General features: G+C 47.2%; 1 long non-coding RNA gene across 1 annotated transcript in view; it reads right to left on the minus strand.

Annotated features, from left to right (window-relative positions):
• Window positions 1-26,494, minus strand: part of LOC135055563 (uncharacterized) — a 224,165-nt gene extending 197,671 nt beyond the window's left edge. Inside the window, exon 1 of the long non-coding RNA XR_010243776.1 lies at window positions 26,378-26,494. This is a non-coding gene — a long non-coding RNA (uncharacterized LOC135055563). The remainder of the gene's footprint in view (window positions 1-26,377) is intronic.
• Window positions 26,495-27,152: the final 658 nt, after the last annotated feature.

Raw genomic sequence — 27,152 nt, forward strand, 5'->3', positions numbered from 1 at the left:
TCAATGACAGTGAAAAATTTTGCAGTAGGGGGAATTTGCATGAGGATGACAGCTGGATTTGGCACTACGGGGAATTGGCTCTCAACTATCTTGTTTATCCCCCTTAGATCCTGCACTAGCCTGTAACCCCTCCCCCCACTCTTTTTCACAGGGAAGATGGGACTATTGGCAGTGCTGGATGTCCTGACTAGGATGCCCTGTTGTAGCAAGCGCACTATGACTGGGTACACTCCTAATTCCACCTCTGGCTTCAGAGGATACTGAGGGATTTTTGAAGCTATCCTACCATCTTTTATTTGCACTACTACTGGAGCTGCATTCGCCATCAATCCAGTGTCTTGTCCATCTTTGGTCCACAGGGAACCCGGTATTAGTGAGATCATTTCCTCTACCTTTGATGGACACCTGTCTATAACAGCAGAGTGTGACATTAGCCTTTGTGGGCTGTCTAACATATCCTGCACTTCCTGAACGTGATTCTCGGGTATATCCAAGAAGACACCCTCAGGAGTACAATATATGACACACCTCATTTTACACAATAAATCTCTCCCAAGTAGATTAGTTGGAGCCGATGCAGCTAGCAAAAAAGAATGCTTGGTCTGCAAGGGCCCTATCGTAATCTCTGCTGGTCTACTCAAAGGGTATTGTTGCACTGTTCCTGTTACTCCCATTGCCGAAATTGTTTTACCCGTGGTTTTTATACCTACCGTCGAATTTAACACTGACCTGGCCACCCCTGTATCTACAAGAAAAGGTAATGATCTACCAGCTACATCAACTGTGACCTCAGGTTCACTACCAAGGCTAGCAATCAACTTCACTGGCTGCAGACTACAGGTGTGGCCCAACCCCTATTGTATATTGTGACCCTCCCGCAGCGCACTGGCAGCTACAATATATGAGGGGGGTAACTGAGAATTTTCGGAGCTCTGCCAGTCCCTCCTAGGTGGGTACCTCCTTGTTTCCCCTGCATGTGGCTCATAACTTCTCCTATGCGGTTCCTGAACCCAATTACGTGTATTATAGTGTGGTTCATATCCTGGTCTAGGGGGTCGGTATACATTATGTGTGTCTTTATACCTACAGTTCCGTGCAAAATGTCCTTCCTTCTGACAATTATAGCATACTACTACATGCAACTTACCATCAGGGGTCTGGGGTTTTGGCTGATGTGGTTTTGTTGTAAGAGCATTTATACTTACTGTCATCAGCTTATCCCCCTGAGACTCCCTGTGCTTAATGACGTTCCGGTCGTGCTCGATAGCGGACTCTCTTAGTGCAGCCACCGAGATACCTCTCCAGTTAGGTAGAGAGGTTTGTACCCTTGTTCTTAATGCCTCTTTTAACCCGTCCATTAATACTGACACAGCTACCTCCCTGTGATGTACATTGTCCTTAATGTCCTCGATCCCAGTGTATCTAGCCATTTCCTGCAGTGCTCAATGGAAATATTCAGATGCCATTTCACCTTCTTTTTGTCTTATGGAAAAGATTTTATTCCATTTGACAACAGTAGGGAAATATACTCCTAATTGCAGATTGATTTGTCGTACATTCTCCTGAGTGTACTCATCAGTGAGAGGTACTTCTGCGTCTAATCTACAATCAGTAATGAATTTCGCGGGGTCAATATTGGAAGGTAAACATACTCGTAGCACTGTTTGCCAATCTTTGTTTGTGGGTTCGGTGGCGTTACCTAACTCTTTAATGAACCTTTGGCATGCGACTAGATCCTTTCTGGGATCGTGAAATTCTGACATAATTGACCTCAATTCTGTCCGGGACCAGGGACAATGCATGGCAATGTTCCTGGTGGGAGTTACTCCCTGAGCGTCAGTCCTCCCATTGGGGACTGCGATCACCCTGACAGGATTTAATTCAACTACGTAATTCTGAGTTGACTCTACAATGTGAGGTGCTATTGTCTCTGCATAATGTATGGTACCGTACTTACCTATAGACCCAACCTCACTTATCCCTCCGCTAGGGGGACTTACTAATGCTCTTGCTGGTTGGGCCGTGCCCACCTGAGTATTCTGTATGGTGGCTGCTAGAGAGAGTGCTGATATCGTGCTGGGCTCATCATCTTGCTCGCAGTCCTGGGGAAAATTTAAAATGGGATACAACTGGCAAGGATTAGCGTTAGTACATTTATCACCTATACTTTTATCTGATACCAATATGCCATTGTCTGTAGCCACTTTCTCCCCCACAATATACGGTGGTGGTGGTGCGGTTGCCATCATTTTCCTGCTAGGTTTGGAACCTGCTGCGTGAGCTAATTCTCTTTGCATATCACCCTCTTGCTGCCATAAGTTTAAACAATCTGTGTGTCTGACCCTTTGTATTCGGGATTTTATCAGACATATCCTAATCCTTAATTCTGCAATACCTCTGGTTCAAAACTGCCTACCTTAGGGAATGGTTCCCTATCTTCCGCAGTCATACGTTCCCATTCATTGCATAAAACTTCTGTGTGTGAACCATACTTATCACACATAATGAACCTCACTGACCCCCTGGGCCGCGGTATGTCAACCTGAACCCTGGTTGAACGTCCCTTACTTGAGCAACTGGCCCCCATAATTTGCAGGTATTGCCCTTTCGGCTAATCCCACAAAAAAACAAAATACTCAATATAAGGCAACAGTGAAAGTTCTCCGAGTGCTTTCACCCACTCACGCCCACGTTGGCCAGTACTACCATACACTGTTGATAGCGAAGGCAATGTACCCAACCTAGGGCCCCTATGTAACCTCTATTTACTAGAAGTTTCTAGGAATAACTTACCCTTTCCAGTAAATATAGGCCGTAGGAGATTTCCTGAGAGAGACCAGCGAAAACTCCCTAAACCTTTATTATACACAAATCACACTTGCGTATGCTATATACAGCGCTAATGATACCGCGAGTTTATGCAAAGCTCGTAAAAAGGGTATCACGTTGCGCTAAATATTGCACCCACGAACGCGCGGTCCAATCGCACAGCGTATAGGTACTTGTTACTTATCCGCCGTACAACCACTGGAATCGAATCACAAGCTGCAAAACCTCAGCCGGAGCGTATCAAAAACTATATGGGTAAACCTCGCTGACCCCCTGGGCCGCGGTACTCTAAACCTCGCTGACCTCCTGGGCCATGGTACTCTCCTACCTTGCTCCTTTGTACTTCAGTCTATATTAACATGAGTCAGCTGCCTCACGCCACCAAGTCTCCACTCACTTGATGTACCACTCGACGGGATCCCGAATTCCTGGGTTCAACTAAGTTCACTGTTACGTTCGCTCACTCACGTTCGCTCACTCAAATACACTTTTTGGTTTTTCTGTACAGAAAATTATCTTTCATTCAGATAAACAGCTTTACTCCCAGAGGCAATACAGTAAAAAAGGTTTTATTTAAACTAAATCTTGGAAACCGAGCAATTTGTGCTAATGTAGCGTGACTACTGTCCCGCCCCTAAACTAAACGATACTATTGTGTAATTTGTACTTAGCGGTCGTACCCTTACGCACGTTGCGTAAACACGCGACCGTGCGTATGTCTTTACGTTGCGTACGCAGTCCCGTACTTTGTCTGAGACACGTGTACAAAAACCGTACGTCCGCAATAGTACAAATCCCACACTTCTATAAATGTAAGCGATATTACCTATAATCGCTCACTTAACACAACACAGTTTCTTTCTGTATAAACCTTTTTAACTAGGCCAGACTGTGTTTGTGTTTTACGTTTACTTCCTTAATATTTATTCTATATTTTAACTAAATAGCAACAAATTTCTCCATTATTTTTTTTACACAGGTCTAAATGAATCTAGTAATCAGTACTTATGGCAACAATGTGAGCGGGTATACAAAGTACAGGTGTACGTTTGTGTTGTGTGCGCATTTGGCGCCAAACAAAAATTCACAGACTTTTTTAAATAGCTTTGCGTATTTACTTTACAGGTCCTACCAGCATCCCTACAAACCATGCAGAGCAGACGCCATCTAATCAGCAATAAAATAGGGTTTCCAGTGTATCCACCAGCCAGAAAAAGGTTTACGTAGGATACTTGTCCGCCCTTTGCTGATAGATAAAGTCTGCTTTAACCTGCTAGGCTGCGGGTATGTGGAAAAACCGGACGATGCCCCCAATTGATAATGTCGATTTTATCTTAAAACATAAAGCTATACCTTAAACACACCTTAAATACACTTTAAACCTTTAGCCGCTGCGGCTGCTATACTTAATACACACGCTACGTACTTTATACACTGTTTGTACGGACTTAGCGTACAAACACCGCGCTGGGGGTACAAAGTACACACAGCACGCACACACCCAGAGATTCACTTTAAACCTTATACAGCAATGCGATGCATTACTAATACACTCTTAAACCTTAGCAGGAAAAGGAAGACACAACACCGATTTGTAGGTAATCACTGGGTTCCGACACCACAGAGTAATATTTCTGAAAGGGGGTTAACAATACAAATTATGCACTACAATACAACAGAGTAAATGGCTACAGTCAATGTACATACGTGAGTATATTCGCGTGCGCCTCCCGGTCCTCCGCTATCAGGTTGATAACGTTGAGAGTCTTGTGTCAGGCCGGGCTGCAGCAGGCTTTATTTATACAAGTCTTCCAAAAGCAATACAATGGATACTGTAATCCCGTTGTCCATTGGACACAGGAATGCACCTTTACAGTACAGGAGAGGTCATAGGTTGATTTGAAAAGGTAGGCGATGTCTTTCCCAACTGCTCTTGTGGGTGGTCTCCTCTGGATTCCCGTCGCATACATAATATACAGTAAATACAGTTTATATCTATATTCTGCTTCTGCACCTAACTATCCGCAGGAACATGCGATCTTCCGAAAACCAACACCGGAATGTTACCCTTAAAATACCCTACAGCTGGATACCAAACACCACCTTATAACCTTAATCTGTCCCCTCTTATACTGTAAAGGTGAATCCCCTTGTTCTGGAATCATTTAAACTGTTGATGCTTTCTGATGTGGTGCAGGGGGACTATGTGTACAATGTGCAGTATTTGGATTAAATATGTAATGTTTTGATAGCTCTCCATGCGTTCACAAACTCTGCCGTAAATACCCATACCACGCACAGGACCGCGGGAGCGGCCATACGCAAATTGCGGATATGTGCACGCACGGCAGAACAAGTGCACGCGCAGTGGGCATGTGTGTGCAGTTTATACGTGCTGTGTGTTCTTCAATATTTTTCGACTTTGACACAAGAGTTTGTTGCCAACAATTTGGATCATTGGGAAGACTCAATACTGTTTTGGGAGTCTTCTAAAACCCTAATGCATGGCTATATATTGGCTTATCTAGGGTGACCATATTATCCCTTTTACCTGGGACGCTCATGGATAACACAGGTTCTGTGGCTGGCTGACTTTAAACCTACATTTCAGCTGGTTTTAATCAGCCACAGAACCTGTGTAATCCATGAGCATTCCAGGTAAAATGGATAATATGGTCACCCTAGTTATCAATCCATGAGTAAGTATGACTTTCAGACCAAATATGACCAGTGGAGGATTTACCACAAGGCAACCAAAGCAGCTGCTTAGGGCACTGTTGGTCCCAAGAGGCCCTGCTAGTCCCAGGAGGCCTGCTGACAAGGCTGTATAAAGGGCATTTCGGCGAACCACTAGCTTCACCAAAATTGTCCGACGGCTGGATGATTTCTCCCAGCAGGCTGTCAGTGTTTAGACAGCTGTTGGGTGCCGGCTCCAGCGCATGCCTGTGTCTCCAGTCCTGCTGTACTGTGCGTGCGACTAGTCACACACATCTGATGTCATACACACACGTGTGTATGACATCAGATGCTTAGAGAGAGGAGCCGGCATGTGCACAGAAAATAACATGAGGTCTTCCAGTGTATTTCATTACAGTGTTTTATTTTATATAACATACACCTACTTTAAATTCCAATCAGTTGGGAGTGGGGGGTGGAGGTGACAATGTGAAAAAAGTTTTTTTTTAGATTTTTGCAAACTTATTAAAAATAATAAACTAAGTCACATGTACATAAGTATTCACAGCCTTTGCCATGAAGCTCAAAATTGAGCTCAGGTGCATCCTGTTTCCACTGAATATCCTTGAGATGTTCCTACAGCTTAATTGGAGTCCACCTGTGGTAAATTCAGTTGATTGGACATGATTTGGAAAGGCACACACCTGGCTATATAAAGTCCCACAGCTGACAGTGCATATCTGAGCACAAACCAAGCATGAAGTCAAAGGCATTGTCTGTAGACCTCCAAGACAGGATTGTCTCGAGGCAAAAATCTGGGGAAGGGTACAGAAAAATATCTGCTGCTTTGAAGGTCCCAATGAGCACAGTGGCCTCCGTCATCCATAAATGGAAGAAGTTCGGAACCACCAGGACTCTTCCTAGAGCTGTCATGCCATCTAAACTGAGCGATCTGGGGGAGAAGGGCCCTAGTCAGGGAGGTGACCAAGAACCCTATGGTCACTCTGTCAGAGCTACAGCATTCCTCTGTGGAGAGAGGAGAATCTTCCAGAAGGACAACCATCTCTGCAGCAATCCACCAATCAGGCCTGTATGGTAGAGTGGCAAGACGGAAGCCATTCCTTAGTAAAAAGCACATGGCAGCCCACCTGGAGTTTGCCAAAATGCAACTGAAGGACTCTCAAACCATGAGAAACAAAATTCTCTTGTCTGAAGAGACAAAGATTGAACTCTTTGGCGTGAATACCAGGCGTCTTGTTTGGAGGAGACCAGGCACCGCTCATCACCAGGCCAATACCATCCCTACAGCGAAGCATGGTGGTGACAACATCACGCTGTAGGGATGTTTTTCAGTGGCAGGAATTGGGAGAGTAGTCAGGATAGAGGGAAAGATGAATGCAGCAATGTACAGAGACATCCTGAATGAAAACCTGCTCTAGATCGCTCTTGACCTAAGACTGGGGTGACGGTTCATCTTTCAGCAGGACAATGACCCTAAGCACACAGCCAAGATATCAAAGGAGTGGCTTCAGGACAACTCTGTGGATGTCCTTGAGTGGCCCAGCCAGAGCCCAGACTTGAATCCGATCGAACATCTCTGGAGAGATCTGAAAATGGCTGTGCACCGACACTTCCAATCCAACCTGATGGAGCTTAAGAGGTGCTGCAAAGAGGAATGGGCGAAACTGCCCAAAGATAGGTGTGCCAAGCTTGTGGCATCATAATCAAAAATACTTGCAGCTGTAATTGCTGACAAAGGTGCATCAACAAAGTATTGAGCAAAGGCTGTGAATACTTATGTACATGTGATATCTTAGTTTTTTATTGTTGTCATTATGGGATATTGTGTGTAGAATTATGAGGGAAAATTTGACTTATCCATTTTGGAATAAGGCAGTAACAACAAAATGTGGAAAAAGTGAAGCGTTGTGAATACTTTCCGGATGCACAGTATCAATTGGTGGGATGTATTAACATACATCGCCGCCCATCACAGCAATGTTGATCGCATATGTATTAACATATGCGATCAACATTGCATTGCGGTGATGGAGGCCCCTCGCGATACCTGTGAGGTGGTGTGTGGGGGTCTCCATCACCTTCCTGGGCTCTCCACGTTCCTTCCACACCGGGAAGCAGCAGCATGCTGTCCCCGGCGCCTCCTCCTCCTCCCTGCAACCGGAAGGACCTCGGCTGCGTTGCTAGGGGGAGGAGGAGTTTACCTTCCGGGTCCCGGGTTCCTGGAGGAAGGTATGCTGGTGGGTAGGGGGGTCGGCGTCAGTGGCAGGGGTCGGCAGAGGTGGCGGGTTGCGGCGGCCGGCGATAAGAAGCCCATAGGCTTCTCTAGGGTATCGCCATCTAAAGATGGCGATACCGTCATGGGCGAAAACATGGCTTTAGTACGTCCCGCCCATATGTTCAAATACTCTATTTTAAGTACAGCCGTGTATGGGAGATGCCTGCTACAATCAGTGGGGCACTGATATATAATCAGTACAGTCACACTGACTGATGGGTGTAATAATGGGTATTATAAGGGATGGGGGACCTACTAAGCTGCTACAATCAGTAAGTGGGGGATGCAGTGAACACTAATGTAAAAATAAGGGGATACGATCGTTAGGTCGACACAACTTAGGTTGACAGTCATTAGGTCGACCACTAAAGATCGACATGCATTAGGTCGACATGTACTAGATCGACAGATCAAAAGGTCGACATGAGTTTTTCACATATTTTTCTCTAACGTCCTTGAGGATGCTGGGACTCCGTAAGGACCATGGGGAATAGACGGGCTCCGCAGGAGATAGGGCACTTTAAGAAAGCTTTGGATTCTGGGTGTACACTGGCTCCTCCCTCTATGCCCCTCCTCCAGACCTCAGTTTTACACTGTGCCCAGAGCAAGATGGGTGCACTGCAGAGAGCTCTCCTGAGTTCTCTGCCTAGAAGCATTTTTGTTTGGATTTTTTCTCTACTTTTTACTACTTTTTCACAGGGAGCACTGCTGGCAACAGGCTCCCTGCATCGAGGGACTGAGGAGAGAGGGGCAGACCTTCTTGTCTAAGATAGGCTCTGCTTCCTCGGCTACTGGACACCATTAGCTCCAGAGGGGGTGAACGCAGGTTCTTACTGGGCGTCCACCCCCGGAGCCGCGCCGCCGTTCTCCTCACAGAGCTAGAAGAACAGAAGTCAGAAGTCGTCAGGCGGCAGAAGCCTTCAGCTTCACTGAGGTAACACACAGCACTGCAGCTGTGCGTCATTGCTCCCATACACCTCACATACTCCGGTCACTGTAAGGGTGCAGGGCGCGGGGGGGGGGGGGGCACCCTGGGCAGCAATATAAACCTCTGGTATGGCAAAAGACAATATACATGTACAGGTGGGCTCTGTACATGTATATAAAAGAGCCCCCGCCATATTTTAGTAAGTTTGAGCGGGACAGAAGCCCGCCGCTGAGGGGGCGGGGCTTCTCCCTAAGCACTCACCAGCGCCATTTTCTCTCCACAGCACCGCTGAGAGGAAGCTCCCCGGACTCTCCCCTGCTTGACACACGGTGAAGAGGGTTTTAAAGTAGAGGGGGGGGGGGGGCACATATTTGGCGATTATACATTACAGCAGCGCTACTGGGTAAACATTCTGTGTTTTTTCCTGGGTTATATAGCGCTGGGGTGTGTGCTGGCATTCTCTCTCTCTGTCTCTCCAAAGGGCCTAGGGGGGAACCTGTCTTTAGATAAGAGATTCCCTGTGTGTGTGTGTGTGGAGTGTGTCGGTACGTGTGTGTCAACATGTCTGCGGTAAAAGGCTCTCCGAAGGAAGAGATGGAGCAAATCTGTGTGGGTGCGTGGTCTCTCCGTCGACAACGCCGACACCTGATTGGATATGTGGAATTAAGTGCTAAGATGACCTTATTACAAAAGATTAGAGAACAGACAGGGAATCTACCCATGTCTGCCCCTATGTCACAGAGACCTTCAGAGTTTCACAACGCTTACTATCCAAAATAATAGGCACTGTTCAGTAGCGCACGCAGGGGGGGTTTCTGAGTACCCAGAAACACCCCCCCTGATGGACTGAGATTTTTTTTTTGGAGATGGAGACAGCGGGGTATATTTACTAAGCTCCCGATTTTGACCGAGATGCCGTTTTTTCTTCAAAGTGTCATCTCGGTAATTTACTAAGCAAAAATCACGGCAGTGATGAGGGCATTCGTAATATTTTGGAAGTCCTAGGAAAAAATCACGAATCAATACACCATCGGTCAAATACGCCTGCAATTTGGTAGAAATCGGGAATTTACTAAAAAGTGCAAATCACAAACACTGCCGACAATAGCCAAACACTGCCGTGCTGAAATACAATTCGTGAAAAAGTGCTAAAAAAAACCAGACCTGCTTTTTTTTACCGTGATTGGATAGGCATGCACGGATCCATGAGATCCGTGCATGTTTTTCAGTGGGAAGGGGTGGGAAATGTTTGAATTTGTTAAAAAAAAATGCGTGGGGTCCCCCCTCCTAAGTCAAACCAGCCTCGGGCTCTTTGAGCCGGTCCTGGTTGCAAAAATATGGGAAAAAAATTGACAAGGGTTCCCCCATATTTAAGCAACCAGCACCGGGCTCTGCGCCTGGTCCTGGTTCCAAAAATACGGGGGACAAAAAGCGTAGGGGTCCCCCGTATTTTTGAAACCAGCACCGGGCTCCACTAGCTGGACAGATAATGCCACAGCCGGGGGGGCCCCTTTTATACAGCGCCCTGCGGCCGTGGCATTAAATACCCAACTAGTCACCCCTGGCCGGGGTACCCTGGAGGAGTGGGAACCCCTTAAATCAAGGGGTCCCCCCCTCCAGCCACCCAAGGGCCAGGGGTGAAGCCCGAGGCTGTCCCCCCCATCCAAGGGCTGCGGATGGGGGGCTGATAGCCTTTGTTGAAAGTGTTGAATATTGTTTTTAGTAGCAGTACTACAAGTCCCAGCAAGCCTCCCCCGCAAGCTGGTACTTGGAGAACCACAAGTACCAGCATGCGGCGGAAAACCGGGCCCGCTGGTACCTGTAGTACTACTACTAAAAAAATACCCCAATAAAGACATAAGACACACACCTTGAAAGTATAACTTTAATACATACATCCACACCACCATATACACATACTTACCTTATGTTCACACGAGGGTCGGTCCTCTTCTCCATGTAGAATCCATGGTGAACCTGTTAAAAAATTATACTCACAAAATCCAGGGTAGAAGGCTCTTCTGCTTGTAATCCATTTGTAATCCACGTACTTGTCAAAATAAAAAAACGGACACCCGACCTCGAACTGAAAGGGGCCCCATGTTTTCACATGGGACCCCTTTCACCGAATGCCAGAAACCCCCTCTGACTTATGTCTAAGAGGGTTTCTTCAGCCAATCAGGGAGCGCCACGTTGTGGCACCCTCCTGATCGGCTGTGTGCTCCTGTACTGTCTGACAGGCGGCACACGGCAGTGTTACAATGTAGCGCCTATGCGCTCCATTGTAACCAATGGTGGGAACTTTGTGGTCAGCGGTGAGGTTACTTTCGGTCAACCGCTGACCACAAAGTTCCCACCATTGGTTACAATGGAGCGCATAGGCGCTACATTGTAACACTGCCGTGTGCCGCCTGTCAGACAGTACAGGAGCACACAGCCGATCAGGAGGGTGCCACAACGTGGCGCTCCCTGATTGGCTGAAGAAACCCTCTTAGACATAAGTCAGAGGGGGTTTCTGGCATTCGGGGAAAGGGGTCCCATGTGAAAAAATACGAATCTTAGTAAATTTACCCCAGCGTCTCCATCTCTACAGTGTCTGCCGCAGCCATGATCTGAGCTGCCGCCTGACAGCTCCTCAGCCAGAACTCCGCGAACAAGAGTTCTCTGTGCTCTCCAATGCCCCTGGAAATGACTGAGCTGCGGGTCATCTGTAGTGGCGGCAGCTGCAGCTGACAGCGGGCAATCAAGTGGACTGCGCTCCGGAGCGGCTGGTATCTGGCGGGATTATAATTAGGTAGAGAGAAGTGTGCCTGTCGGAGGGCTTTCAGTGGAGTCGCAGCTGAGTGTCTATGACGAGTGTGTATGTACAGTGTGTAATTGTATTAATGCGAGTGTGTGTGTGTGTGTGTGTGTGTGTGTGTGTGTGTGTGTGTGTGAACTTGTGTGTGCATATATAGTCTGTTCAAGTTGAATTTTCTATAGCAAATTCACATCTATTTGTAGCGTGGGCTGCAAGTTACCTGTGGGTGATTTATATATATATATATATATATATATATAGTGGGGGGTCCCTGCACTCTCACTTAATAACAGTAAATAGTGGGGTGCCAGTCAGAGTCCAATCTCGTAAAAGATTGGGCCCATAGTACAACAAACAGTATTTCCACTATGTGGAAAAGACAGCACTCTCCAAATGGATTTTCAAAAAATCAAAAAGTGAATATTTATTGTAAAGTTTGTCTCACAGTTTTCCAGGAAATGTCCAACGTTTCGGTCCACACCGGGACCTTTTTCAAGGTATACAGCATCAGAGACAACCAAACAGCAATGCAGCATAAATCAAAGTGAGCAGGGAAACTGGAGCCTCCAGTTTCCCTGCTCACTTTGATTTATGCTGCATTGCTGTTTGGTTGTCTCTGATGCTGTATACCTTGAAAAAGGTCCCGGTGTGGACCGAAACGTTGGACATTTCCTGGAAAACTGTGAGACAAACTTTACAATAAATATTCACTTTTTGATTTTTTGAAAATCCATTTGGAGAGTGCTGTCTTTTCCACATAGTGGAAATACTGTTTGTTTTATATATATATATATATATATATATATATATATATATATATATAGTTACCATAATGAGTATTTGGTGGTAATTTTGCCTTTTTGCCTCACAAGTAGCACTGAATTTTCCTTCTTTTCCATATATATATATATATATATATATATATATATTCTGCAACCCGGCGGCACTCCGGTCAATAATCACACGTTAGACAAGCAGGCTTGGTATGCAACGTTTCAGCGTCGTCGTCGTTTAATGACACTTATACTGGTTGACAAAAGCGTCACTACACGACGTTGAAGCGTTGCAAACCAAGCCTGCTTGTCTAACGTGTGATTATTGACCGGAGTGCCACCGAGTTGCAGAAAATATGGGGACGCGTCCATGCAAGACATTCATCGTGGAGGGCACTCAGTAAAGCAATTATGTATGTGTACCCGAGGAGTGCCGGATTTTGTATATATATATATATATATATATATATATATATCACACTATATCTGTATCTATGTATCTAACTATCTATCTAGATCTATAGTCTATATACCTAATATCTATCTATAGATATATATAGTTTATATATAAATATATATATATATATATATATATATATATCTCATATGGCATATGGCATATTTGGAAACCCCCCCTTACAAATCCTGCGTTTGCCCCTGCTGTTATCGACACGGAGTCTGACTCCAGTGTCGACTACGATAATGCAAAGTACAGCCAAGACTGGCAGAAAAGTATTCAATATATGATTATTGTAATAAAAAGGTGTTTTGCATATCACTGATGACTCATCTGTCCCTGACACAAGGGTACACATGTTTAAGGGGAAGAAAGCTGAGGTAAATTTCCCTCCTCTCATGAAGGAAAAGAGCGGGAATCTCCAGACAAGAAGCTGCAGCTTCCCAAAAAGAATTCTCAGGGAATATCCTTTCCCTAATGGGGCTAGGATAAGATGGGAATCTTCCCCTAGGGTGTACAAGGCATTGACACGTTTACCCAAAAAGGTAGCGCTGACTTAACAGCTATCCTCAGGGATCCTGCAGATAGCATGCAGTAAAAGTACTTTGAAGTCCATTTACACACATTCTGGTACACTACTCAGACCGGCGATTGTGTCGGCATGGGTTTATAGCGCTGTAGCAGCGTAGTCAGATACCTTATCAGCGGTGGTTTAACCCCAAGATAAGGATGCCATGTTATTGTCCCCAGAGGCGGATTTACATCTCATGGGGCCCTAAGCAAGACACCAATTTGGGGCCCCCCCTTCTTCAAACAATCCATAACACTATATGCCCCACAGTGCCGTATACACATTGCCCCACAGTGCCAGATACACATTGCCCCACAGTGCCCCCCCTCTGCTCACCGCTGCCTCTGTTGTTGCCCCACAGTGCCAGATACACATTGCCCCACAATGCCAGATACACATTGCCCCAAAGTGCCAGATACACATTGTCCCACAGTGCCAGATACACATTGCCTCACTGTGCTAGATACACATTGCCCCACAGTGCCAGATATACATTGTCCCACAGTGCCAGATATACATTGCTCCACAGTGCCAGATGCACATTGTCCCACAGTGCCAGATACACATTGCTCCACAGTGCCAGATACACATTGCCCCACAATGCCAGATACACATTGGCCCACAGTGACGGATATACGTATGCCCCCACAGTGCCAGATATACATTGCTCCACAGTGCCAGATACACATTGTAACACAGTGCCAGATACACATTGCTCCACAGTGCCAGATACACATTGCCCCACAATGCCAGATACACATTGGCCCACAGTGACGGATATAAATATGCCCCCACAGTGCCCGATATACATATGCCCCACAGTGCCAGATATACATATGCCCCACAGTGCCAGATACACACTGCCCCACAGTGCCAGATACACACTGCCCCACAGTGCCAGATACACAATGCCCCACAGTGCCAGATACACATTTACCCCCGCTGCCTCTGTTGTTGCCCCACAGTGCCGGATATACATATGCCCCCACAGTGCCAGATATACATATGCCCCACAGTGCCAGATATACATATGCCCCACAGTGCCAGATACACATTGCCCCACAGTGCCAGACACACATTGACAGATACACATTGCCCCACAGTGACGACCCCCCCACCCCCCAGCTGCTCACCGCTGCTTCTGTCGTTGCCCCATATTGCCCCCACATGCTGCTTGTGTGCATCTGATGCTTGAAACTGCATCACCAGCGCTAGCAGGCACTTAGTACTCACCTCCAGGCTCCAGCAGTACTGGCACTGACAGGCACACTGTCAGTCTCACTCCCGGCCCCTTCAACAAGTCCCGATCGTGCCCCCCTCACTGGCAGGCACCCCAAACCCCAACACCCACCCCTATCAACAAGCTTGATTGCCCCCTTAGCTCCTCCCCCACCTGGCGCCGCAAAGGCAGCCGCGATAGTTACTCACTGACAACTTCTTCAGTGAGTCTCCTCCTTTGATTCCTTTCAGCGGCCCGCGGCGCACCTCACGGACAGTCCTCTCCTGGGCTCCAGTCTCTCCCGAGTCCCGCTCCGTCTCCCTGCTGGTAAATCACGTGTGCCACTGTGCAGGAGAGGAGGTGGCTACACTGTGACTGACAGCGGACTGAGCGGAGACAGACTGTGTGTGCGCGTGAGCTGGCTCTGGTCCCAGCGGCAGCTGTCCAATCAGCGTGGCCGGGTACCCTGAGACACAGGGGGCCCTAAGTGAATGCCTAGGTTGCCTAGCGGTAAATCCGCAACTGATTGTCCCTAGTATATAGATATATATATATATATATATATTTATTTATATGTAAAAGATGTTGTCTTTTATATATATATATATATATATATATATAAGACATGCCCAAAGAGTCGTTAGTCTACTGGGTTCTAGAGTCAACGCTATGTCGATTTCTGCTAGACTTGTCCTGTGGAACATGCAATGGACAGGTGATGCCGACTAAAAGAGGCATATGGAGGGTTTACCTCACAAGGCTGAGGAATTGTGTGGAGAAGGGCTCTTGGACCTGGTCTCCACAGCTATAGCTGGTAATTCTGATCTTTTGCCTTATATTCCCTCACAGACTAAGAAGGCACGACATTATCAAATGCAGTCCTTTCGGTCGCAGAATAACAAGAAATTATGAGGAGCGTCCTTTCTTACCAGAGGTAAGGGCACGGGGCACAGCTAGTTCCCAGGAACAGAAGTCCTCCCCGGCCTCTACTACATCCACCGCAGGATGCGGGAGCTCCGCTAAGGGAGTCCGTCCCAGGGGGAGCACGTCTTCGACTCTTCAGCCACATCTGAGTTCACTCACAGGTGGATCCCGGGGCAATAAAAATTGTTCTCAGGGTTACAAAGGAATTCGAAAGGTGCCTCCTCGCCGGTTTTCCTTATCAGACCTACCGGCTTCTCCCCCAGCAGGGGAGTTATATTAAATACAATTCACACATTGTATCTCCAACAGGTGGTGCTCAAGGTTCTCCTCCTGCAACAAGGAAGGGGCTATTACTCAACCTTGGCTGTAGTCCCGAATACGTACGGTTCGGTCAGACCTATTTAAAATTAAAACCTCTGAACCTATACTGGAAAAGGTTCAAATTTAAGGTGGAATCGCTCAGAGCGATCATGGCCAGCCTGGAAAAGGGGGATTTGATGGTGTATCTAGACATAAAGGCTGCATACCTTCATGTTCCCATTTATCCACCCCATCAGGCGTACCTGAGAATTGCGGTACAGTATTATCATTACCAATTTCAGGGTAATGGGCGGAAATTATGGTGCTCCTACGCAAGCTAGGAGTCACAGTTATCCCATACTTGGCTGATCTCCTATAAGGCGAGATCAAAAGAGCAGTTGTTGAACAGCGTGTCACTTTCGCTGAAGGTGTCACAGCAACACGGCTAGTTTCTCAATATCCCGAAGTCACAGTTGGTTCCTATGACTAGTCTGCCCTTCTTGGGTATGATTCTGGATACGGACCAGAAAGGGGTTTACCTTCAGATAGAGAAGGCTCAGGAACTCATGACTCTGGTCAGGAACTTATTGAAACCAAGACAGGTGTCGGCATCGCTGCACCCGAGTCCGGGGAAAATCATTCCCTTCGGCAGGTTCCATGCGAGGTCTTTCAAATGGGACCTACTGGACAAGTGGTCCGGGTTACATCTACAGATTCATCAGTGGATCACCCTCTCCCCCAGGGCCAGGGTATCTCTCCTGTGGTGGCTGCAGGGTGCTCACCTTCTATAGGGCCGCAGGTTCGGCATTCAGTACTGGATCCTGGTGACCACGGACGCGAGCCTCTGAGGTTGGGGAGCAGTCACACAGGAAAAAATTAAATGTCCAAGGTCTTTGGTCAAGTCAAGAGATTTGTCTTCACTTCTTGGAACTAAGGGCCATATACAACGCCCTACGTCAGGCGGAGACCCTACTTTGCGACCAACCGATTCTGATCCAGTCAGACAACGTCACCGCAGTAGCTCATGTAAACCGCCAAGGCGGCACAAGGAGCAGAGTGGCGATGGGGGAAGCCACCAGAATTCTTCGCTGGGCGGAGAATCATGTAAGCACACTGTCAGCAGTGTTCATTCCGGGAGTGGACGACTGGGAAGCAGACTTCCTCAGCGGACACGACCTACGTCGGGGACTTCATCAGGAAGTCTTAGCACAGATTGCAATTCGGTGGAGACTGCCACTGATAGACATGATGGCGTCCCGCCTCAACACAAAGCCGCAGAGTTATTGCGCCAGGTCAGGAGACCCTCAGGCAGTAAGCTGTGGACACCCTAGTGACACCATGGGTGTTCCGGTCGGTCTCTGTGTTTACTCCTCTTCCTCTTATACCCATGGTGTTGAGGATAATAAGAAAAAGAGGAGTGAGACCAATTCTCATTGTTCCAGATTGGACACGGAGGACCTGGTATCCAGATCTGCAGGAAATGCTCACAGAGAATCCGTGGCCTCTTCCTCTAAGACAGGACCTGCTGCAGCAGGGGGCCTGTCTGTTCCAAGACTTACCGCGGCTGCGTTTGACGGCATGGCGGTTCAACGCAGGATCCTAGCGGTAATGGGTATTCCGGAGGAGGTCATTCCTACCCTAATTAAGGCTAGGAAGGAAGTGACATTGAAACATTATCACTGAATATGGCGAAAATATGTTTCCTGATGTGAGGCCAGGAATGCTCCTATGGAGGAATTCCTTTTGGGCCGTCTGCTTCACTTCCTTCAAACTGGAGCGAACTTGGGCCTGAAATTAGGATTGATAAAGGTTCAAATTTCGGCCTTATCCATTTTCTTCTAAAAAGAATTGGCTTCTCTTCCTGAAGTACAACCGTTTGTGTAGGAAGTACTGCATTTTTAGCCTCCTTTTGTACCGCTGGTGGCGCCTTGGGACCTTAACGTGGTGTTACGGTTCCTTAAGTCACATTGGTTTGAACCACTTAAGTCAGTGGTGTTGAAATATTTCACCTGGAAGGTGGTCATGTTGTTATCCTTGGCTTCGGCTAGGCGAGTTTCGGAATTGGAGGCTTTTCTCACTAAAAGCCCTATCTGATTGTCCATATGGATAGAGCGAAATTGCGGACCCGTCCTCAATTCCTGCCAAAGGTGGTCTCATCCTTTCATATGAACCAACCTATTGTCGTACCTGTGGCTACGCGTGACTTGGAGGATTCCGAGTCCCTTGATGTGGTCAGAGCTTTGAAAATTTACGTGGCCAGAACGGCTAGGATCTGCAAAACAGTAGCACTGTTTGTCCTGTATACAGCCAACAACGTTGGCGGCCCTGCTTCAAAGCAGACTATTGCTCGCTGGATCTGTAACACGATTCAGCTGGCGCATTCTACGGCAGGATTGCCGTTACCTAAATCGGTTTAGGCCCATTCCACTAGGAAGGTGGGCTCTTCTTGGCGGCTGCCCGAGGGGTCTCGGCACTACAGCTGTGCCGAGCTGCTACTTGGTCGGGGTCAAATACCTTTGCAAAGTTCTGTTAAGTTTGATACCCTGGCTGAGGAGGACCTCCTGTTTGCTCAATTCGGTGCTGCAGATTCATCCGCACTCTCCCGCCCGTTTGGGAGCTTTGGTATAATCCCCATGGTCCTTACGGAGTCCCAGCATCCTCAAGGACGTTAGAGAAAATAAGATTTTACTTACCGGTAAATCTATTTCTCGTAGTCCGTAGAGGATGCTGGGCGCCCGTCCCAAGTGCGGACTTCTTCTGCAAGACTTGTATATAGCAGGGACGTGCAGTCAGGGGAGGCAGGGGAGGCAGTGCCTCCCCTGTCATAATGATTAAAATAATAAAAAGAAGATATTTATAACAGAGTCTGTTATCAATATCTTTTTTCCTTATTTTAATAATTCCCCCCCTGTGGCTGCTTGTGAGGGTGGGAGGCAGCGGGAGAGGTGCCTTCCGCTGCTAACATTAAAACTCCGGGCAGCGGGGGGCGGGGCGCAGCAATGGGCTGTGAAAGCCCATTGAAAATGAATGGACAAGCGGCACCTATACTGGTGCCGCAATGACAGGGGCGTGCGATGAATGCACGCCCCTGTCAGTGTCCAGATGTGATTGGCCCAGCGGATCCAGTGCTAGATCCGCTGTCCAATCACCCCCTTCCCGGCTGCAGCAGGCGCCGTGGGCTGTGTGGGCGCCCGCTGCAGCCAGCGCCGCTACTATGGGAGAGACGTCATGAGTCATGACGTCTCTCCCATAGTACAGAAGAGACGAGCCGGCGGCGGACGGACGGAGGACGGACGGAGGACAGCGCTGCAGGAGCGGTAAGTATGTGCGTGTGTTGTTTTTTTTTATGTGTTTGTGTTGGGGCACAACAACTGGGGGGCACAGCAACTGGGGGGCACAACAACTGGGGGGCACAGCAACTGGGGGGCACAGCAAGAGGGGCACAACAACAAGGGGCACAGCAACTGGGGGGCACTACAACTGGGGGGCACAGCAACAGGGGCACAGCAACTGGGGGGCACAACAACAAGGGGCACAGCAAGAGGGACACAGCAACTGGGGGGCACAGCAACTGGGGGGCACAACAACAAGGGGCACAGCAACAGGGGCACAGCAACTGGGGGGCGCATCAACAAGGGGCACAGCAACTGGGGGGCACAACAACAAGGGGCACAGCAACAGGGGCACAGCAACTGGGGGGCAAAACAAGGGGCACAGCAACAGGGGCACAGCAACTGGGGGGCACAACATCAAGGGGCACAGCTATAAGGGGCACAAGTACAAGGGGCACAGCAACTGGGGGGCACAATTACAAGGGGCACAGCAACTGGGGGGCACAACTACAAGGGGCACAGCAATTGGAGGGCTCAACTACAAGGGGCATAGCAACTGGGGGCACAATTACAGGGGTCACAGCTACTGGGGGCAAAGCGACTGGGGGCACAGCGACAGGGGGCACAGCTAGGGGCAAAGCTACAAGGGGCACAGCGACTGGGGTCACAACTACTGGGGGCACAGCGACTGGGGGCACAACTACAAGGGGCACAGCAACGGGCACAGCAACTGGGGGGCGCAACAACAAGGGGCACAGCAACTGGGGGGCACAACAACAAGGGGCACAGCAACAGGGGCACAGCAACTGGGGGGCGCAACAACAAGGGGCACAGCAACTGGGGGGCGCAACAACAAGGGGCACAGCAACTGGGGGGCACATCAGCAAGGGGCACAGCAACTGGGGGGCACAACAACAAGGGGCACAGCAACAGGGGCACAACAACAAGGGGCACAGCTATAAGGGGCACAAGTACAAGGGGCACAGCAACTGGGGGGCACAGCCACAAGGGGCAAAGCTACAGGGGGCACAGCTACAAGGGGCACAGCGACTGGGGGCACAACTACAGGGGTCACAACTACTCGGGGCACTGCTACTGGGGGCACTGCTACAGGGGGCAAAGCTACTAGGGGTACAGCTACTAGGCTCACAACTATTGGGGGAGCCTGCTCCATCATCCCAGTTAGCAGCAGGACTCTCCCCTGTCTGTGCTAACGTCTTCCCGCGTCAGCGAGGGCATAATATTCATTAATTTCTCTCTCTCGCTCTCTCTTTCTCCTCCTGTGGATTACTTTGTTTGTAAGTATAATTTTCATTTTTACAGGTACCCCTTTTGGATTCTACTGGACAAGTGGACGTGACCGGCGTGGGATGTAGGTAAGTGATCTCTCTCTCATTTTTACAGGAACCACCTATTGGATTCTACTGGACAAGTGGACGTGACCGGCGTGGGATGTAGGTAAGTATGTGTGAGTGTGTAAGTGTGTTTTAATACATTTTTACTTCCACGGTGTGTGTGTTGTGTTTTTATTTGGGTATTTTTTGTTGTTGTAGAACTACAGGTACCAGCGGGCCCGTTATTTCCCCGCATGCTGGCACTTGAGGTTCTCCAAGTACCAGCAAGCGGGGGAGGCTTGCTGGGCCTTGTAGTTCCACAACAAAAAACAATATTCTTTTTTATACACACTTATGGCTATCAGCCCGGCACCCACCGCCCAGGGGTGCTGGGGACAGCCTCGGGCTTCACCCCTGGCCCTTGGGTGCCTGGAGGGGGGGACCTCTTGATTTAAGGGGTCCCCACTCCTCCAGGGAACCCCGGCCAGGGGTGACCAGTTGGGGGGGTAATGCCACGGCCGCAGGGACCTACATAAATGTGTCCCCCGGCTGTGGCATTATGTCCCTGGCTAGTGGAGTCCGGTGCTGGATTTAAAAATACGGGGGACCCCTACATCTTTTGTCCCCCATATTTTTGGAACCGGGACCGGTCTAAGAGCCCGGTGCTGGTTGTCTAAATACGGGGAACCCCTGTCCAATTTTTTCCCAGTATTTAAACAACCAGGACCGGCTCAAAGAGCCCGAGGCTGGTCATACTTAGGAAGGGGGACTTCACGCATTTTTTTTTTACATTTTTTAACCCATTCAGATCCTTCTCCATTAAGTTAATGGAAGCCCTGGACAACAAAATTGCATTCATGTCCTCCTCCCACTCCCTTTCCAAACACTAATTTTTATTTTTTTCTCTAAAAATGTACAATATATCACAAGTATGATGAGCAGGCAGGCAGCGGGCATTGGCGGCATCGGACTGAGGTGCAAATTAGTGGCGGAGGGCTGGGTCAGTTGATGGTGGGCTAGTTTGTAAGCCATTGGCGGTGGCAGCAGGCATCGGGTAAGTGGCAGTAGTGGGCATTAGCTCGGCGGCGGTAGGGGTCATCGGCAGGATTCGGCGGACATTATGGCTGTAGTGCCTCACCAGCCTCTGACCTCACCGCACGCCACTGGTATATGGGCCCTCATTCCGAGTTGTTCGCTCTGTAAAATTCTTCGCATCGCAGCGATTTTCCGCTTAATGCGCATGCGCAATGTCCGCACTGCGACTGCGCCAAGTAAATTTGCTATGCACTTAGTAATTTTACTCACGGCTTTTTCATCGGTCTGGCGATTGTAATGTGATTGACAGGAAATGGGTGTTACTGGGCGGAAACAGGCCGTTTTATGGGCGTGTGGGGAAAAACGCTACCGTTTCCGGAAAAAACGCAGGAGTGGCCGGAGAAATGGAGGAGTGTCTGGGCGAACGCTGGGTGTGTTTGTGACGTCAAACCAGGAACGACAAGCACTGAACTGATCGCAGATGCCGAGTAAGTTTGAAGCTACTCAGAAACTGCTACGAGGTGTGTAATCGCAATATTGCGATTACTTCGTTCGCAATTTTAAGATGCTAAGATTCACTCCCAGTAGGCGGCGGCTTAGCGTGAGCAACTCTGCTAAAATCGCCTTGCGAGCGAACAACTCGGAATGAGGGCCATAGTTATTACTTACATAAGGGTTATGTTATAGTTTATCGGTTGTACCGAGGCTATGTTGTTGTTCATACTGTTAACTGGGTAGTTTATCACAAGTTATACGGTGTGATTGGTGTGGCTGGTATGGATCTCGCCCTTAGATTTACAAAAATCCTTCCTCGTACTGTCCATCTTCTCTGGGCACAGTTTCCCTAACTGAGGTCTGGAGGAGGGGCATAGAGGGAGGAGCCAGTGCACACCCAGAATCCAAAGCTTTCTTAAAGTACCCTATCTCCTGCGGAGCCCGTCTATTCCCCATGGTCCTTACGGAGTCCCAGCATCCTCTACGGACTACGAGAAATAGATTTACCGGTAAGTAAAATCTTATTTTTTCCCGATTTTTGGACTTTTTCATACTTTACTATCCATGTGGACTATAATTGGAAACGGTAACCTTGCTGGAAGCATGGCGAGCCATGCGAGGGGACACGGTGCACTAATTGGGGTTCCCCTTCGCTTTACGAAGAAAAAGACACCAAAAAAAGTCCAAAAACCCATGTCGACCTTATGACATGTCGACCTAGTACATGTCGACCTAGTGTCCCTGTCGACCTAATGCATGTCGACCTTCAGTGGTCGACCTAAGGACTATTGACCTAAGTTGAGTCGACCCAACGACCCTTACCCAGAATAGGTATTAAAAGATATGGGTTCCTGCATTATATATAAGTGACCCCCCTTTTTCACTGAGTGAAGCACATCCCCCATCCCCTATTAGCAGGTCCCTTTTAATATCCATTATTGCACCCCTCAGTTAGTGACCGTATTAACTATATATCAGTGCCATTAGTGTGACTCCATCATACGAGGTCTGACAATTAAGTTAGCGAACTCACCACCGTGCAGTAGCGGATTCACCCCTGGGCAACCAAAGCAGCCACAAGGGCCCGGCGGGTCCCGGGGGCTCATCAACAGATCATGGAGTCGGGAGAGCATTTCTGATTTCCGCCAAAAATGTCAAGAGTGCTGGGCTGGCTGAATACTCCTGGCAGGTGTCAGTGACTAGATAGCTGCCAGGTACCAGTTACCTGCTCCTGCCTGTGCTCAGAAAGCATAGGTTTCACTATCTTAGTCGCGCTCAAAAATGATTAGACTTCGGAATATTTTGGATATCAGATTTTTGGATATGGGATACTCAACCTGTAATAAGTAATAAGCTTATTGAATTTCCATGCAGTTGTAGTACTTTTAAATGACCAGGAGGAGGCAATAAAGATTTGGTTTTGAGATGATTGCTTTCTTTTCCGTGGTGTAGTAAGGAAGAGGATTCTCTCTGTTCTTTATCTAAATCCCCAAGCCTTTTCTGCTACTTCTCCTTGCCAACCCTAAGGGAATGAGCAATCCAGCTGTTGCAGGAGACTGCTCGGAATTGCAGAGCCTCAGACTGCTTTTTTAAGATGACTCTTACTATGCCAGTCATTTTATAAGCCTGTACTTGATTGTATTGTGAAATGTTTAATGTGTATTTACATCCATCAGCTAGTTTATACAACTATGATTGTAGTAACTTTCCTCTTCATTTCTTAAAAGATTGTGGTACTGTAGCTTCCTCTGTTGAATAGACAAAAGTGTATATACATAAAGAATACAGTATATAATAAGAATTTTGGCGCTGTACTAAAATCATTTCACTTTGGGTCTGCAGAGTAACTTCTACAGTATGTGTGACTTGCATTTACTCTCTAGCAGACTTAGGCAAGCTCTCCAGCTGTTGTGGACCTATGTGTCCCCAGTATTCTTTGCCAGCCCAAGGTGCTGCACAACTCCTAGTTACTGCACACCTACAGTACCATTACACTGACTGCATAGTAGCTATAATGATGATTATAAGGCATTGATTTGTGCATTTCTCTCTGGTCATCCTTTTACTAATGTGTTTTCTACTGTAAGTGTTTATGTCATTATTCATTGTGTGCTATTGGCCCATACAATGTGCAAGTTTTTTTTATATCCCAGGTTATTTTCTTGATAGACCTGTTTAGTGCAAACAGATGAAGCAAGTATATTGCAAGAAGCTATGTACCATTTTATTTTAGTCATTAATTATGCAGAATATTACACACCTGGGTGTATATTTACTAAAAGTTGATTTGGGTCGATGTTTGATTTAGACCCTGAAACACAAAATCAGTTAAAAAAATCGATCAACATCGTCCCAAAATGACTTTTAGTCAATATACCCCATGATGGCCCGCCTTGCACCCAGATTCTCTGACATATGGTGATGCTCATCTCATTCTTGCTAAGGCATCCTTTTATCATCCATGCAGTGTATTGTCGATGGAGAGAGAAGATCATGGACACACCATGGGAAAGGTCGGGATATTGTCACTGCTGCCATGGTGAGCTTCTATCATACTAGCAGTGCTGTGTTTATCAAGAATATGCTTCCTGCAACGTTGGACCTCAGCTGATGTCAGCTGGCCCTGCTGCATTAAGTAAAATGCCTGACTCAAGATAAGAAATATTCTAGGTTAATGTTTAATGTATGGAACCATACGCAAGACTGATAATCCGCCTTTAAGCTGCATGTTTTCATAAATATTGAATTTTTTTTATATATACGATTCCATTAAAGAGATGGAAGCTGGATATATGTAAACAGACACATAACAAATAGCCTTGCGCTGTAGCTCTTGAAGCAGGAGCATTTGGTCCTCCATTTCTATTGAAGAGCTATGGTATGCTCTGTAGTGCACTTGTTTTTTTTCTATGGGGTCACTGCGCTGTTGATCACAGAAGAGACCACTAAAAGAGGACTTGTCCTATATTATAAAAAGCATTGTCTATTAAGGAGCCAAACACATTTCTTATCTCATTGTCATCTTAATATTATTAACAGAAAATTTAGTTTTAATTCTTCTAATAGAATGTAATTACTTTTCAGGAGTTAACGGGTTAAAGGTACCTGTGGCTCCTAAACCACGTTTTCTAGACCCACTCCCCCATTCTAGGCTGGTTGTGGCTGTTACATAAGAGCCAGCATCTCCAACAGAAAATAGGTCACACACATAGATAACAACCTCCTCCCATGGGGTGATTTGGGGGAAGAATAGCTGGTATACTGACAGTGATGTACACAAAAGGTGGGAGCAGGCAGTGGACACTACATTGTACGCTGAATATTGAGGTAAAAGGAAATGTATATGATATAGATATGTTTTTAATTTGCAAAAGTCATAGATTGCTTTACAAACGCAGGCTTGCGGGCAAAATCCTTCACAATGACGAAACTGAAGATAGGTGACAGAAGCCCATCTAATTGCAAGCTCTACTGGAAAGGGAAAACTATCTGCTAGTATTCCTTGTGTATCTTTTAGTGGCAGTAAGAGACATGTTGTTTAGTACTTAAAATACAGCTGTAATCTGCACATAGTGGAACCATTTTCTAAGTTGTGCCATTATTCATCGGAATGCAGCCTATCAATCGGAATGCAGCCTACCAATTCACTATAACTAGGATCCAGTGATCACTGTGGCAGCCATATTGTGTGGTGAACCTGTTTTTGTGCCTCATTGATGTCACTGCATTCTTATCAGTTTTGGTTTGGTTTTTATATTGATTAAAGGTGATGATGTCCATGACACTACAGAGTTGTACTTCACTATATGGTAACTGATTAGATACTGGCTGCCTGTGCACTGAGCTTCAAGAAGCTCATACACTACATACACAGGAACATTGTAACATGTTATGCCTCTTGATATGCTATTTCAGCTGTGTTAATCTGCGTGAGAGCTCTTTTCCTGTCAACTGATTGTGCTCTTCGGAGACATGATGAATAATCTATACAAGAGTGCCATTTCCCTTTAACACCACAGGTTCCCCAGTTCCATCTTCCGCTTTTTGTGGTTAGTATTATGTTGAAGGAACTACCAATATCACAGACTGCCCTTATTCCCCAGTGGTGGGTTGTGATCACACGCAGCACCCATCACCTGCCACCCACGGGTGCTGCTGAAGTCCCTCCTCCAGTCTATAACCGTGCAGCTTCCTCTCCCACTATAGCCATTGTGATGCAGAGAGCATATGAGGACAGCACTATTCGGAGGGGGTGGGGGCTGTACTAATCTATTCTATCATATGTTTTTTCCATCCCTTTTATTTTTCTCCAATTACACCTCTCCCTGTGTCTCTGCACCCCACTATCTCACTTATTTAAAAGTATTGTCTCATTTCCCAAATGTTCTTATACAGTCTGTAAATGTACCTTATCTTCCTCCATCTGTGTTCCTTTCTCCACTGTAGTTTTCCTTTCCACTCTTTATCTGTGTTTATTTTCCAGTCTATCTTCCTCATCTCACATTACTCCTCACTGTCTCCAGCCTCTTTCTTTGTCTTCTCACTTTCCCCTCTGTCCCATCGGGCACAAAAAGTAGGATTTTTGGTGCCCTTACTAAGTAAATGTAGGTACAGTGCCATGCATTGTTTTTCTGCAGCACCGTGGTGTGGGCACATAGGGTGGGCTCTGTGATGTGCGTGGGTAGCTCAGGCGTCTGGCATTTTCTGATGTCTGCTCTTTAGAAACTGACCTTTCTCTCAATTCATATCAAATGGCAGTGTGGTTGGTACAGAAAAAGAAATATAGGGAAACGACATTATCTAGCGAAAAACCCAATCTAAGAATTGGAAACAACCTTAGGAGAGTGAAAACAGTAGAGAGGGTGGAGAGAACGTTAAAGTGACTGCTAGAGAAGCGGGGACAGGTATGAATTGAGGAGACATTCACTGTATTGTATGATCCTTTGGCATTGTAAAGGTTAAACGCCCCCCATACACCTGACCCCCACCCTTGTGCCCCAATGCAGTCTGCACCAGGCAGCCTCATGTTACATGCTGCAGCGGGTAGTCCTGTTTGGGGGATGTAGGAGAGGGAGGGAAGAGGTGGAAGAGTGTTCCACGTTAGTAGGATCTGCAGAATAAGCCAAAAAACTCCCAGAAATCAAAATAATGAAAGATCCCACTTTACTGCAGCTGTGAAAACA

Source organism: Pseudophryne corroboree, chromosome 3 (assembly GCF_028390025.1).
Source record: "Pseudophryne corroboree isolate aPseCor3 chromosome 3, aPseCor3.hap2, whole genome shotgun sequence".
Classification (NCBI taxonomy): domain Eukaryota; kingdom Metazoa; phylum Chordata; class Amphibia; order Anura; family Myobatrachidae; genus Pseudophryne; species Pseudophryne corroboree.